This window comes from Desmodus rotundus, chromosome Y (assembly GCF_022682495.2).
Source record: "Desmodus rotundus isolate HL8 chromosome Y, HLdesRot8A.1, whole genome shotgun sequence".
Lineage (NCBI taxonomy): Eukaryota > Metazoa > Chordata > Mammalia > Chiroptera > Phyllostomidae > Desmodus > Desmodus rotundus.
The window spans coordinates 4,418,785-4,435,102 of record NC_092332.1 but is presented as its reverse complement, the minus strand read 5'-3'; the positions used below and the strand labels follow the sequence as shown (position 1 = coordinate 4,435,102).

Genomic DNA, 16,318 nt, shown 5'->3' with positions numbered 1-16,318 from the left:
TAGATAAGCGGTCACCACCTACAGCCCTCCGAGAGCAAAGCTGACATGTGTAACAGGTACATGTGAAACAGAGGAACACACAGCACAGAGATGCCCGACCCACGTCTATGTACGAGGTGTCCACCCCAATCCTAGGAGCCACACACGACTCTACAATGTGTCCACCGCAACCCTGCGAGCCGGGAGCACCAAACGCTGGCCACTGAGTTTCACACGGAAAGCAATTCCACTGCGGCGAACACCTGGGCCGTCAGAAACCTGTACAGAAAAATCCATTTGTTGTCCAAATAGAGCACAGCCCGTGGAAAAGCAAACAGGACAGGAAATTGTTGGAGGTTGAACATTTACCTTTAGACAGGGGAGCTATATTACGAATCGTGCCAAAACTTCCCTTTAAAGCAAGCGCCACGCAGAAAAAGGGGACCCTAGCTCCCCCGTCTATGATGGTGCACAGGTAATACTGTGTGGCTCTCACAGATAACATACACACGGCGAAAATTAAAATCCACCAAAGACAGCTTGTTCTGCGCATCATTTGACAGCTAAACACAAACTGGGGAATAATGAAAACATCGCGTCTCCTTTCAACTCACTTTCCTGAAAAACACGTCCAGGACGGTTAAAAAAAACGACAAAATGTAGCTAGAAGTATGAGCTGTACTAACCGAGATAAAAATGAAATAGTTCCATGAGCTGATCTTATTCTATATTTAGTTTGAGTGGACTACCGTAATTAACCGGGGTTATATCATTTTGCTAGCTTCACACTTCCAATTACCAAGCTTCACATAGAATTATTTGAACTACACTTGCCTTTTTATTTGTGTGGGGAGGGAAAAAAAATGAAGATAGCTCATTTTAATAACCCAATCTCGCTAACAAGAAGGCACTGCCTTCCCCGATGTAAATCATGGACGATGCGGGTGTGTGTGTGTGTGTGTGTGTGTGTATTCGCTCTCGAATCTTAGCGTACTCACAGACCGGTGACCCCACCGGCTTGGCTTTCGCCGTTCGGTCCTGCTGGTCCCTCCCCTCCCACGCTGCACGCACCCAGGCTGAGTCCCCAGAAATTCCCCACACCTCGCTGTACTTCGCGCCTGACAGGCACGTGGGAAACCGAACCGGCTTTTGGGAGGGCTCCCGAGAACAGGCTCCCTTTGGGGCCGTTCTCTGACAAGCAGCTCTGCGACGTTACGCAGGGCCAATCAGCCGGCAAATCTGCCGACGGTAACGATTAGGGCTGCGACCCTTCCGGTTGAGGCGGGCAGCAGCTCGCGGGGGTCTGGCTGACCCACCGGGATGTGAAGTCAGGAACCAGACTAGGTTCCAGCACCAAGGCCAAATACTTCAAGTAACTTCCCTTTTGTCTCTGGAGGCAGGGCTGGGGCACATCAGTACCTTCCCGAAGACTGAGTCTCAGCGTAAGTCAGCGTGGTCTGGAGCTCCCTGGTCTCCGGACAGTGGGCAAAGGTGCAGGATAGGATGACCAACAAATCTGACTCTCTGCCCTGGCCGGGGGAGGCTCTGTTGCTTGGAGCCAAAAAAACAAAAACGAAAGTGTCAGGTTCGATCCCTGGTCAGGGTGCACACAGGAGGCAACCAACCGATCAATGTTTCTCCCTCACATCGTTTTCCTTTTCTCCCTCCTCCTCTCTCTCAAATCAATAAACATATCCTCAGGTTAGCATTAAAAAAAATACCTTTGACTTCCTGCTTCTGCTGTACCTCCATGGGAAGTGCCTTCTCAATGTTACCATAAAGAGAAGCAATTTATTTTGAATCAGGAGATACATATCCCGCGATACCAAAGGACACACAGCGAGTGTCCGGGTAGACCTTGACCAGCATTAATGACATGTGACGCTCGGTGTCTCGTGCTCCTCAGAAAGGTACAACTGCTACCTTCCTTTTACACACAAAGTTACTCTGCACACTCAACAGTCACAAAGGCAAACACCCTGAATGATACACGAAACCCAAAGCCAACGTATCAACTGTATCAAGTGAAACAAGCAAGGTGGCGGGCGCTGAAACCCGAGGGTTCGGAGTCTCACGGAATCCAAACCTTCAGCAAAGGGCTCAGGCCAGAGCCCCCCCCCCCCCCACCCTGTGTGGAGGGGACGGGAGCCCTTGCTGTCACGCCCGCAGCCGGCGGCGTGGTCCTAGTTGCGAAGATGATCTTTGCATTCAGTTGCTGTAACACCAGGAAGAGAGTATCAACTCAAGTGACAGGTTTCTCTCTTCAAAGCCTCTCAGGTGAAATGCAGGAGGAAAAAAAAAATCAGTAACAATCACAGTGAATGAAATCTGTCTCTGCAAAAAAGGCATCCAATAAACAGCCAGATTGAAGGCCCCCAAACACTTCTGTGACAACCCCGTTTCCACACGCTCTCTCGCCTGGCTGTCTTTTCAAGCTGCCATCGCTTCTTCCACAAAAAGCCCAGTTCCGACAGCCCTAAGGGCGTGTTTGCACGGAAGCAGCTGACTTATACACAGAACTGAGCGACGATGAAAACCCCGCAGACACGAAATGTTTGAAAAGCACAGCCCTTTGCTACAAAGTTTCCTCCTGCACCTGCGGCTGAGCCACTGTCCTTGGGCTCAGACACCCACATTTTCTCCGTGGTAAAAGCAGACCAAATGCAGCAAGCCGATCTAAAATGTGCAGTATGAGATAAAAGCCAAGCGGACCTTGTAATAGTTTCTCCCTGTGCTCCTGGGAATGCCGCCGAGTACCTGCCACAGACCCGTCTCCAACCTGCGTGGCTCTGAGGCCACTTTGGGGATTAAATCCTGAGACAAGCTTTCCCGGCCTTTTCGCCGCGTATAATGCGCATCCATGTTTTGGGCCCGAGATTTCGGGGACAAAAACATCTTTTGTTTTAATTTTGTAGTTCAGCGCATCCTTATTTTTCTCTCCAAAATTTTGGCAAAAACAGTGCGTGTACATTATAGACGGCAAGATACAGGAATTCTCCCGCTGGGAATGTGTGCACACACACACACACAAATGTGGAGACCCCTGTGAGGTAGGGGTCCGAGAAATGTACACGCCCACTCTACCTCTGTGGGGCTCTCCCTGTGTGCTCACGGGGTCTCCAGTCACATGTCACGCAGTGGACACGTGACATCACACATCGTCATGTCACCAGCTGCTGAGCTGGGGGCATCTCTAACGCCGCCCCCACTGGCCGGGCTCCTTGAGCTTCGCCCCTACCCATGCCCGGAATTGCTTGGCACGGGTACGGGTCTTACAAACACGAACCCAACGTGGTCGTCCTTCACGACCAGATTAGGAGTTACACCGAACTGTGTCTCGTGGACCCACCCGCGACTGTCAGCGAGGAGAGACCGTGGTTTACAGGTTGGTGACTGGGGACCCTGAGTCTCACCCCGCCAAGCTGGCGTTACACTTGCATGGGAATAAAACGCCCGATAAGGTTCTGCTGGAAAAAGAATCTCGGGCAGCAGCCCGCGTTTCATCTGTCCCCCCCGAAGGGACCCAATGGTAGGGACCCCGATTCTCTCCTCAGCTACTTCTGTCAAATATAAGGTAAAACTGTGCAACCACCTGTGACCGTGTAGCTGTTCTCCATCACACCTGCATGTCGTCCACAGGCTTCTGCACCATGGGACTTTGGCAACAGCCCCCCCCCCCATCCACTCCTCCAGGTTGTCACTCCTGCCCTTTGCAGATGAGAACCAGAGGGTCACAACTGACCCTGTTCGCACAAAGAATCACCCGCACTGTGGCTCTCTAGGAACGTCACAGGAGGCTCAGCTGTGCTGAATTTTTCTACAGCTCTTCCGATGACACGCACGGGCTGATCCCAGGACAGCGGCGGCCGCTAGCGATTTCAGGAATAAAACGGCATCCCGGACAAGTAAGCGTCTTTTGGCCCCAATTTCCATCTACCGGCAGGTTCGAACAAGCAGAAAATGTTGAGATGCCACCTGCTGGCACAGACTCGAAGGCCTCATGGGGCACGTCCATCATACTAGAAGGGGACAGTGTCTGCCCCCCATGCTGCGGCACAGGTGGTGCTGAGACCAGCCCTCAGAACCCCTGAGGGCTTCTCCGAGTCCTGAGCTGCCCCTGCCTGGGGCTGGAGGCAAGTGGTCCAGGAAGGCAATGCTGCAGGCTAGGGGGAGCGAGGAAGCAAGAACTCTGGGGTGTTCTTTGAAGCTTTCCAGCCATATCCACCCGACAGGACAAATCACAGGGCTCCAAGGCACAGGCTGTGTTCGAGAATAAGGACTATGGTCTAGGGTAGGCATCTCAGTGGGTTACAGTGTTGTCCCCGATACACCAAGGTTGCAGGTTCGATCCCCAGTCAGAGCCGACGCAAGAGTCAACCAATGAATGCACCAATATGCGGAACAACAAATCGATGTTCCTCTAACTGTCCATCTCCCCTTTCCTCTCTCTAAGTTTTAAAAGAAGCAGCAGCAGCACTGTGAACTTGGCCTTGGGCACCGTTTCTGATCATTTGACAGCATCTCATGAGATCAGGAAGCTAACAAGAAGGATTCCCAAGCCCCCAACAGCCCACGTGTCTTCTTCTTCTTCTTCTTCTTTTTTTTTACTAAAATATGCAATTAACTTACCCATGATAAGTTAAGTATGACATTGCATATTTTAATCACAGTAATATCCTAACCAAAACATCGGACACAAAGACATATTAGTTTAAGTACGCTTTTAGTTCACGGGAAATCGCCATAATCTTTCACCACCCTTTAAGTAGCACCCACCCCTTTTCTAACTGAAACCCTCGCACAGGAGAGGTGGGGCAGCTTCAAGCCCCAGCTCACCGACCCTTCCGCGGCACGCCTGGGGACACACACAGGTGAAAGACACCGAGCAAGCAGGCAGCACCCCCTGCCCCCACGCCAGGAGCCAAACTGCCGGGTCATGGATTCTTCCAGAAAACATGCCACTGCTTGTGAGATCATGAAAAGCAGGAACAGGGGCCCAAAGCGAGATGCAGGAACACGACCCAGAAGCCCATTCGCTTCCCGTCCACAGCAAGGAATGCAAGTACCACTTGATCGCCCAGAGGTGAGTCTAACCTACGACCTACTGATACATTTTACATGTGAAATGTCTTGAAAGGTTGGGGAAACAGTCCCTGAAAGGGCATCAAAACACGTCCCCTGTCAACCAAGCTGGCAGCAAGAACGGCCGGGCAAAGACGACAGAAGCACCTCTGGCCGCGCCCGCAAGGCGGCTGACGGTGTGCACTCTGGCTTCCTGCAAACAGGAAGCAGTGACACGTGTAGCTTTTTCTCGCGTTTCGTGATATCGGCAGAGCCCACTCGTTCTGAGGAAAGCCCCCGGTTCCAGTGTGCCAAAGCGGGACGTCCACGTGTGAAGGAAGGTTCTGCAAGAGTGCAGGACTCACCGCTGGGAGCTTCTCCGGAGCTCGGATGCGACCTCCAGGAGAGGAGGGCAGAGCTGATGGGGTGTCGAGGCGGGTCCGGCGGGGGGAGGGTGACAATCCCGGAGCCACAGAGGGGCAGCTCGGGCCGTGACTGGTCACACGAATCTACTACGCAGGTGTTGAAATTCATGACTGATCACACAGTCATTTAGAAAACAGAGAGGAAACATGCGTGTGCAGATTTACATACGCACGCACACCAGCCCTGAAATGTAACTTTACACGGGAAAAAAGATACGAAGAGAAAGCAGAGGCTGCAGACCGTCCGTCCTGACTACTAATGAAGACACGTCCACACCCAATTCCCAGCGGCACCGCAGATTCCAATCCTCTCTCCTCGAATCCGAGCCTGAGAGATGAAGTTTACTGTGTGTGTGTCTCTCTCAACGAGAAAAGTAACTCCAGAGAAGGCCGCAGATTCGCCCCACACTGCAGCCAGTGCCTGGGGAGCTGCTGCCAACACGGTCACCGGCCCGTGTCCCCCCGGGAGCCAGAAGGCGCCAGCCCGGGATGCACCTGGCACTCCTCCGGGTCCAGAGTCCTGTAAGCAGCAGAAACTCCCCTCAGCTGCCTGCACCCTCCTGTGCCCCCGGCATACTGGCGAGGAGACCCCCAAATCCAGGTTAACCGCCACGGGGGTGGGGATAGAGAGGAGCCCGTGAAAACGTGTGGCACGTTTTGTTGGGGGTTTTGTTCCCTAATAAACCCCAGTGGTAGCACAGTAAGACGTAGGGAGCCTGCGGTGACGAGAAGGAGGAGGACACGCGTCCCGGAACACGCGTCCACCGTGTACTAGCGCCTGGGCTCTAAAGTACTTGTGTTGAAACGGAGTTTCAGGCAACTACCAGCCCCTGCTCCCCCGGCCCCTCCTGGCCTGGTTTCTAACAGGCCTTCCAAGTCCTGTGTCAAGTTCACTACACCCCACGTTCTGGGAGCATCCCACACACCGCCTGGACCCCCCAAAACACACGGGTGCCTCAAGAACTACAGACCTTGAGATATATGTGTATATAGACGCATGTTTTCTTTTCCCGCCTTGGGACCTGCCTACCTCACTCAAAACAGGCCTGCAGAGTTGACCGTGCTATCAGGGATGGTATCCACCTGGGTGCCACCTGCACTTGGTCATTGTCTGGGGCGGGGGCTGTCCCGTGCATGGCAGAAGGTGGAGGACACCCTAAAGGGCAGGAGCACCCCCCCACCCCCAACTTGCAACAACCAAAAATGCCTACAGACGGCCATACGCTCTTTAACAGTAGGAACCAAAACTGCCCCCTGTCATCCATCGCCGATGGCAAAATTCTAGAGTTCAATGTTGAGAATACGATTTCAATAAACACTCATCTCCTCCACCTTCGCCTTCTCAGGCACCCCTTCCTCTCGAGCCTTGCACTGTGCCTGCATCTCCACCTGCTGTCCCATCCGCCAAGAACAAACCAACACAAAGGAAACGGGACCCTACTGGGACCCATACAAACCGCCTGTCCCGTCTGAATGTTACGTTTGTTGCAAGCCAGTGTTTTCCTGGCTGCCAGTGCCCGGCCCTGCATAAATATTGGATCGCGGAGATGAGGGTGCACAGACAGCCGTGGCGGGAGGCTGCCGGCTCCCTGGAACACCCTGGTCTCCAAGCTGCCCAGAGAGCACATTCTTAATGGCTGCCTGCTCCCCCCGGGATTCCAAACTCTTTCTCACACTAGGCCCTCCCTGTCCATTATAAACATGTTGACTTTGGTAGTCCCTTCCCACACCCAGCTTTTTGTTTTGGCTTGGTGGCTCTCCTTCTGCCGCTGTGGCCAGTGCGCTGCCCTTGGTCAACCCCACGGAAAGGATGGAGAGCAGGGGGAGGCCAAGGAGGGCAGGACCCGAGGGGACCGTCACATCCAGTCTCCGCTCCCAGGCCAGTGACCTTCTTCATGCTAAAAATAGTTACGGGAAAAAAAAAAGTTTATCTTTCCAACTTAAAAAAAAAAAAAACGTTTTACTAAACGACTGTAGTCTTGCTTCCTGATTGAAACTATTTTTAACATGTCTTTGGGGGTGAAATGTTAACTTCTTGGATGTAGCGTCCTTTTTTTTTTTTCTTCGGTAGGGAAGAAGGGGCAACAGTGGCCTACGGAGACACCAGAGCTGGGCCGGGCCATGCTCGCACGCAGAGCAGCCGTGACTGGCGTCAGACTCGGGGTTCGGCCTGGCAGTGTCCAGGGGGGAACACCACAGGAGGTTCCTGGGAAAGGGGCAGCCCCAGGTTCCAGCTGGGTGTTCCCCAGCCCACAGGGAGCTAGCCGTGACTGCAAATTCCTGATGCTCCCTCGGAACCCACGTGACACCGTCTCTCCGGGCCTGGCCTCCCTCTGCAGGGACCCTTCCCCGCCTGGGAGACCATCTCCTGCAGCCTAGCGGTTGAAATCCTTCAGCCAAAGGTCCCCCCCAGTCCTGAGGGGCAGCAAAAGTGACCACAAACGGCGCAGGGGCCATCTGGGAACTCACCCCGACAGGCACAAAAGTGGGTCTTTCCCCCTTCCTCATTCACAAAGACAATCGGTAACCTGTTGCTATAAAAATAAAAACTATGCAAAGGTAATAAAAATAACATCCTGACTCAGGGACCCAGTAGACAGGAAACAGAGAAGGCTCTCAGCCATTTGAAACAAAAACCAAAAAACAACTTTGACTCTTGGGAAGTCTCACTTTGTTGGAAGGATGCCTTGTCAGCATTTTTATACAAAAGACTGACGCCCAGCGATTGAACCTTAATACTGAGGACCTAAACTGCCAGGGCCGGAGGGGAGCCCCGGGTGGCCACAGCCAGCAAGGACTGAAACACAGCAGATTGAGCCTCTCGGTCCCCTACCCGGGCCTCAAGGACGCTGACCCCTGGGGCTCTGACCGTCCCAAGACATGCTCACCACCTTCTGCTCAGGCAGGCAGTTGGGGACTGACTGGGCCATTTTCCAGATGGGGGAAACCGAGGCACGAAGACGCAAAATGCCTTGCCCAAGGAAAAGCGGTCACGGAGGGACTCTTGCTGAGAGGTCTGGTTTTATGATTCAAAATTAATGCAAAGCACCTCACCCCACAATCACAGCTGTCAATTTCGGGTGAAGAGTCCCTTTACTGACATCACTTTCCAGGGTAAGCCACTGGCTGAAATTCAAGGTTTTGTTTTTTTTAAGGTCCACCTGTAAAGTATTTCAATCTTTGATGGCCTGCCCCTGCCCCCAACAAAACTGTTTTCTTTTTTTTTTTAATCCTCACCTCAGGATATATTTACTAATTTTGAGAGAGGGGGGTGGGGGGAGACAGAGAAACATCAACTGTTTCCATACATGCACTGAGCGGGGATCAAACCCGCAGCCTTCTGGTGCTTCTGGTGTAGCACGACAACGCTCCAACCAGCTGAGCCACTGGGCCAAGGTTACATTGTTTCCTTTAGTCATGTATCACCACAGTAAGGATAGAGTAGCACCCGCCCACAGCACTTTCTGTAAGTTCTGTGCGATCCAATATGGTGGCGACTACCCACAGGTATCATCCAACACGGGAATTAGGGCTACAACCGCCAAAAGGACGGAATTGTTCATGTTACTGAATCTTACCTAATTTGAATCTAAACATGCACCCGTGTTCAGTGGCTACCACGTAGGACAACAAAGCTACAGAGGGAGACAATCGCTCAGCTGTGGTAGGCGCTTCCCATTCTGTCCAGATGTGTCTATATGTACACAGAGATTTCAACGAGGATTCTGGTTTCTACGTGTGTAATTTAAAGAGCTTTGGTCTCCAAACGGGAAAATTCACACTAGGGAGTCGGGAAGGCAAGAGAAGGCCTCGCTGAAGAGCTGGGCTCCAGGAATGAGAAGATGCTCCAGCCACTATGCAGGTACCAGCAGGTCACTTAGCATCTTTCAGCATCTGGCGGGACTCGCTGCAGATAGGAAATAGTGATTGTTTCCCATAGGCTGTTCGTGCCTATTAATTCCTCCGGGCATGGCATTCAAGTACCCTGCCGGCAATTCCTCTGCGCGCACAAGAGCGACAGCTGAAAACTCACGGGCGCCTTCGTAGTTTCCCAAAAGTTTCGCATACACTCTCCCGGCATCCTCACGCTGCCCAGTGAGTACCTCGCTTTCCGCTCCCCTTTATGTTTTTACAGACACAGAAAGTGGCCCTCAGAAAGCAGCGGGACTTCAAGGTCAAGGTGGAGGATGGAACAGGTCCTGGGTGGGCAGTCTCTTTCACTGGCGCAGGCCAAATGAGGGAGGACACAGGCTGCTTTGCTGGCTCAGGGTCACCTGGCAAAATGGACTTGGAGTCTGGGGCTCTACTTGCCACCCCGTGGGGGCTTCACGGAAACTCTGCTGACAGGCCTGGGGACTGACTCAGGATGGCATCCCGCAGAGAGAGGTGACAGAATGGCAGCTCCCGCAGAGAGAGGAGAGATTCGAGTCCCACGAAGACACCAGGCCCACAGAGAGACCCCACACACGCGTGACACCCTCCCAAACGCCCAGACTTCCCTCAGGGATCAGGTTTGGGAGCCTTAGGAAGCCACGTGTGAAACTGAAGTGGGGATGTTGGTCACACCTGGATAAACGTCCAGCGCCAAGCTGCCTCTATCTGCTGAGACGTGCCGGGGACGGGACGCCTTCCCAGGCTGCACTGTCCCTTCCCTAAACTGGGCCTGCCTCGCTCCTGGTGTCCGCGGGCCTGACTGAGTCTCTGGGTGTATTTGTTACCGAATATCTACCCGTCACTGGAAAACGTAAAAGACCGCCTCACTGAGATGCTGGTGGCTGCCACCACGCTACCAATACAACTGATGAAAAACACTCCAAATTCTGAAATACCCGATTTCCGGTATCTTCGGAAGGTGACCATCATTACTAGCATTTTTTCTTTGGAATGACTGACAGCAGAAACCACTGAGCCCACCCAGGTGGCAAAATACACACCACCAGATACAAAACACCAAGAGTCGCCCTTTCTGCCACACAGGTGTGCGTTCACTTCCCAGCTGCAATCCCCTTGAGGGGCCATTTTTAATAAGTGGGTCACGGGATGAACTTCAAGCTTTTTCCTGATTAGCTCCCCAGCTAGGTGGTTTTCCACTAAAAATGTGTAGCTAGTTTGACACATTAACATCCTTTAAAATAAAAAACATCATCTTAAGCTCTTAATGGCTCCATACTCAACATTCTTTGTCCCCCCCCCATCGCATCTTTTCGAGGAATGACGAATTGTAAACTTTTCACAAAATCCTCACAGGCATTCGTTCCCCGAGGCCAAGGCTTGGGACCTCAGCCCAGCGCCCCCTTCCCTCCGGGTGCGGAGTCCCGCCCCTCCGCCTCCAGGTTACAGCAGCGACTCAGGCGAGAAAAACACCCAGAAGTCAGGGCAAGCCACATGTGACCATGCAAAGCAGCGACAGTTGCAGCTGCGACAGGGTCTGGCGTTTTGTTTCTTTGGGGGCTCCTGCTCCACAACATCACCGACCGGGGATTGGGGGGGGGGGGGACGGCACCTCCGACTTACTTCACTTTGTGGAACTTCCAGTGCACTTGGGTGGGAGAACGCCAGGCCGTGCAGAGAGCGAGCCTGGGCCGGGGCCCGACCGTGCACAGGCGAAGCACGTGAAGCCCAGGCCCCATCCCGGCGCGGGCGGGCCTCTACCGACCCCAAAGTGTCACATACCCCGCGGCCACCGGCACCCGAAGACGCACCCCCCGCCGGTTCAGAGCACTGGGCCCCAGCGGGTAGTCCCCTAGGGAGCAGGGCCCGGGAAGCGGATCTGGGGGTCACCCCTCCCCCGAGGCCGCGAGCAACAGGTCTGCAGCCTGCCCGGCCGCGCCAGAACAGGGGCGCCCCCCATCCGCCGAGGTCGCGCCCCGCCCGGTCCCTTCGCTCCGGCCCGGGGGCTCGCGACTTCCTTGACAGTTTCTGCGCCCCGGAAACAGAGCAGCCGCGGGGCCTCGCTCGGCACTCACTCCACCGAGCGCCGCGGCGCAACCACCGGGTCCGGGGCGGGCCGGCCGGCGCCCGGGGATGAATGGGGCTCCCCTCCCCCACGGGGGCGCCCGCGGCGCAGCAGATTCGCCCACCAGCCCCAGGGGCGGCAGACAAAGGAGACCGGGGGGCAGATCCAGGGCCTCCCCAAACTTGCCGGCCGCCTCCCCCTCCCTAAAACAAAGGGTCCCCCCCCAGCCTCCGCCCGCGCCCCTCGCGCCGGCACTTTGGGGAGCGGCCACATTGGGGTATTGTTCAGCCTGCAGGGAGCGCGCCGCACCCCAGCCCAAGCCCCGGCGACAGTTGGGGACCTGCCCCTCCAGAGCCCCGGCGGCGGGCGGAGCGTTCGGGCGCCCTCCGCCGCTGGCCGGCCCCCCCCACCGCCCGAGAAGTTTGCGCCCCCCGCCCCGCGCCCTCCCGCCCACCCGGCCTCGCGCACTCACCTCGCCGCAGGCAGGGCAACTTGTGGGGCGCCGCCGCGCCCGAGCCTCCCTCCGGCCGGCCGTCGCCGAGCCGGGCCGAGCCGCGGCCGAGGAGGGCCCGGCGCCCCGGAGCAGCCGCGCGCCGCCCCCGGGCCGCCCCCGCCCCGCCGCCGCCGAGTCCCGAGAGGCGCGGGCGCTGGAAAGTTTCGGTGCCGAATGGCGGCCGAGGCGCTGCGGCGGCGGGGCGGGGGCGCTGGCGGCTTCTCGATCCCGAGCGCGGAGAGGTGGGGGGGGGGGGCCGGGGCGGGAGCAGCGGCAGCGGCGACAGAGGGCGGGACGGCGGGAGGGACGGGCACCGGCAGTGACCTCCGGGGGGAGCGGCCGCCGCCAGAGCGCCGACCCCGGCCGGGAGGACTGCCAAGGGGGCCGCCTCGGCCGCCCCTCCCCCACACCCCTATACCCGGAGAGGGGCCCCCGAGTCGCAGTTGGCCCCTCCCCTGCGCCCCGGGAGGCCATGTCCCAAACCAGCCACTCCCCCACGGAGGTTAGGGACCCCCAGGCCTGCCCCTCCCCCCCCCAGCGACTGGGAAGGGAATCCGCGCCCTAGCACAGCCCCTCCCCCAAAGCCTCCGGGGAGGATCTGGGTCCCAAGGCAGCCCCTCTCCAAACAGAGGAAACCTGCGACCTTTCCCAGTCCCTCACCCCGAGCTCGCCCCTGCCCCCCACGCCTAGAATGGGTGTGGGGATCCCGGACCTCTGCCTACTTGCTCCGAACCCTCTCCCTTCCCGTGGCCTCCAGGGGGCAGGAAGGGAACGTGGGCCTACCCCCACCCAGTCCCAAACCCAGTCTTTTTCCCCACTGCCCCGAGGGGACCGGAACCCGGGCCACCCCCCCACCCAAGGTTTCCATAGGACCGGGGAAGCCGGGCCAGTCCTGGAGTGTTATCACCGCCCCCTCCCCACCTCAAAGAAAAAGCCACCCAATTGCCCTAACAGAAACCCCCGAAACCCGCCCAGAGCGGGGGGCAACGCCCTCCAAATCGGCGGCCTTGAGGACACCCCAATGGTCTCTTCCCTCTCCCCCTAAAGTAGGGGCCTCCACGTTTGCAAAAAGCCTCCTGGTTGGAGCCAGAAATGCTTGGGGAGACAGAAGCTCAGACTCGACACACACGGGTGGAGGCCAGGAGCTGGGGTTTGGGGGCTCCGGGGATGGGGGGGGAACCTCCCCCTACCCTCTTCCCCACCGCCACCTACAGGCTTCAGACCTCGGGCATTTCCAAAGCGTTTTTATGTTGCAATGGCTGACTCGGCCCAGCCCTAGAGCGCCCAAGGCCCCAGCGTCCCTTCCTCCCCTCCAATTCGGTGACAACGACCCACCCCTGGTGGCCTCAATTCAATTAAACAGATATCCGCGCCCACCGCCGGCACTTTTGGAGTCGGCTTTGTTGCATATTTTAAATAAGTTGGCCCCTCCCTTGAGTGTATAATGAGCTTCGCGCTCAGAGCCCTGTACACTCAGCATTTCAAACTGTAACCTCACTTGCTCTTTTTCTGGGACACTGAACCATTTGTTGTTCTCAGTGCTGGGGGGAGGGGTCCCGAGGTGAGTTTTCTCAGGGGCTGGTCCTCCATCAAAAAGGCGGACCTAAAAATTCCCCTGCCGTAGACTGCTGTAAAACGTCAATGATGTAAAACGACTGTTGCTACACCATTATTACAGAGCACATCAATAAAAAATACACACTTACACAGTCTCCATACTTGTGAATCAGCAGAATAGATTGTGTCTTATTATGTATCAGTTGCCATTCAAGGCCCCCCAAAAGGACGTGGTGGGGGCCTTCCCTTGAGCCTGCCCTTCGTTGCTCCCGGGCTCCCTGGGCTTGAGCGGGCTGATGCCGAGAGGTATTACATGCAACCGAAAAACCAAGGGTGCAATAGAAAACCCGAGCGAGCCCATGATGCAACCCTGCCCCGGTTACACGTGCTTCCCTTCCCCCACCGCCTGCTGAAGGCAGCGCTGAGTTTTTTCCGCCTGTAGGGTCACATTGTGGTTGATTGATTCTCCTTTCGCCTTGCTCAGTCATTCAGATTTGGAAAGTAAATAACAAGTTGACAGCAATACAGCTTTCGGCTTTACCCGGACGCGGCTCTCCGCTACCGCACACTCTCGAGTAGCCGCGCAGCAAATAAATAAATAAATAAATAAAATTAAATTAAAAAAAAACTGACCCTGTGGACCTGCCAGCCGTGCTCAACGTTAGGAGGCTTGGAAATTCCGAACTGTACTTGGTTTAAGGCCTCTTTGCATGTTCGGATTACTTGGCAGATGCCAATGATTTAAAGGATGGGAAAATGATGGGCACTGTCACTCCAAACTGCAGCTGTTCATTAAGTCACAAAGCAGGTGAGCTCAGAATCTGTCCTGCCTGTTTGAAAATGTCCCAATAATCCCAGGGGTCTTCTTGCAGATTAGGAGAAAATGGGCCCGCCTGCACCCTGTCCTGGAACTTCCAGCCTCCAGGACTGGGAGAACCTCGGTTTCTGTTGTTTAAAGCACCCACTCGGTGGTGCTTTGTTGTGGCAGCCCTGGAGGCTAAGGCTGTGAGTTGTTGCTATGTTTTGCCCTTTGGAATGTTACATTCACTTCACATCACGTGAACACTGAAGGCACCTTGTGTCTGCCACGGGGGTGTTCACACACAGCATTGAACTTCATCCTCCCAGTAATGCTGGAGGGGAGGTGCTTTCGTCTCCAATATTCGGAGAAGACTGGCCCCAAGGGCTTAAAAATATTGAGGGAGGGGCTTTGTAGCCATCTCTAGGCCTGACACCTTCTTTGGCAATTTAGGGGCTCTTGTTTCTAAATGCATAAAATGATGCAAAAAATATATATACGTAAAATAATACACAGGATCCCGCGAAACCCCAGTTATGTTTAAATGGTTATCAAATGTTTCCAGAAGTCGAACTGAGTCAAGCCTGTGCTTCCTTTTCAGCACTTCCAGGGGTAAGCTCTAGAGGTGATTCTGGTAACTTCTGCCTCGTCACAGTAAGGATGAGCGTGAACAACTGTAACCTGCTCTGGAAACATGTCACACGCCTGCTGGGGACGCATTGGTAACAAATTAAAGATCCCGCCTCTCATTCTCTGTGTGCGTGGTTGTCAGAAACGCCCCGTTTCAGTTAGTGGTTTGTGACCACACGGCTGCAGGGTTTCCCCGTGGAAGTTCACGTACGTACGCGCCCCCCACCCCAAATCCCTGCCGGGGACCTTCCTGCCCAGGGGGCAGGTGCACGCTGGAATCCGTGGTCCTTCACTGGTGGCGGCTCTGAAAAAGCAGTTAGGTGGCTGAGACGGCCCTCCCCCAAATCGTCGCTAATGGTTACTCTCCGGCCTGTTGCAGAAAGTGTGCAGACCCGTGTTTGTAGGAGATGATTCCTCCCATAGCTTGTTAACGTCTTCCTAGGCAACTTTGGTGGGTTCTCAGCGCAGAGATGCCTGGGGACTCCGGCCGTCACCCGCTCAGGGAGGGTAAAGGTCATCAGAAGACTCAGTAAAATTAAATGTGTTCTGATGGGAGCAGACGCTGGAAGGCGGAAGTAAAGTGACAGTAACCATGTGTCTCCTATGTAACACAGTTTCCTTATGGTTTCCTACACATTTGCACAGAGCCCCCCCCCCCCGTTGTCATAGCAACCCTGGAAGTGGTTGAGGAGATGCAGTGTGATCATCGTCATCTTCTGGGAAGTTGAGTCCCAGAGAGTTGGACTGTGACTGTCACAGATTACCTACCGCACCGTTACTGGCTCCAACCATGTATTCTCTGCCCACTCGGAGGTCAGAGCTCCCGAGGGGTCTCACGGGACTTCGGCGTCTAGGGCCTGTGTTCCTTGGCAGGGGACCTACTTCAGGTCTTGTCCTTCTCACAGCCTGCTATTCCTTCCTCCTCTTCTTCTGCCCACTTCTCCAATCTTCCAAGATTAGATGGGGCCAACTGTGTGATCCAGTATAATCTCCCCACCGCAAGGTTCAGAACTAGTCACGTCTCCAAAGTCCCTTTCGCCACCGTGGAAGGTGCCATCACAGCTTCAAGGGCATGAAGCTGTGGACGTGTGCAGGGGCTGCACGCTGCCCTCTGCAGTGGCCTTGGGGGATGTCTTACACCAAAAGGGGGCACGGGCCACTCGAATCTAGCTCCTCCACCTCCAAACCCCATGGGCTTTCCAGCAGGTCATAATGCCTCTCCCTCAGGAGATAATTTCAGAGTTCGCCCACCCTGCAACACCCCAAAACACAGCAGAAAACGCTGCCTGCCTTCACTCCAAGTGCGCCGGCACACTCCCAACTTCCCCCAAATAACACACGGGCTGTCTGGTTACTAAATAACAGGAGATTACAACTTTCACAGGCCATCCCTCCCCCTCTCTCTTTGGAAACTATAT

General features: G+C 55.3%; 1 protein-coding gene across 4 annotated transcripts in view; it reads right to left on the bottom strand.

Annotated features, from left to right (window-relative positions):
- Positions 1-13,861, bottom strand: part of LOC139440590 (F-box-like/WD repeat-containing protein TBL1X) — a 122,399-nt gene extending 108,538 nt beyond the window's left edge. For 3 of the 4 annotated variants that reach the window (XM_071220404.1, XM_071220406.1, XM_071220407.1), the window contains exon 1: positions 11,894-12,148. The gene's annotated coding sequence lies outside the window, so the exon portion shown is untranslated. Of the gene's footprint in view, positions 1-11,893; positions 12,149-13,620 lie in introns of those variants that run through there. The other variant, XM_071220405.1, reaches the window with a different exon arrangement.
- Between the last annotated feature and the right edge of the window lie 2,457 nt (positions 13,862-16,318).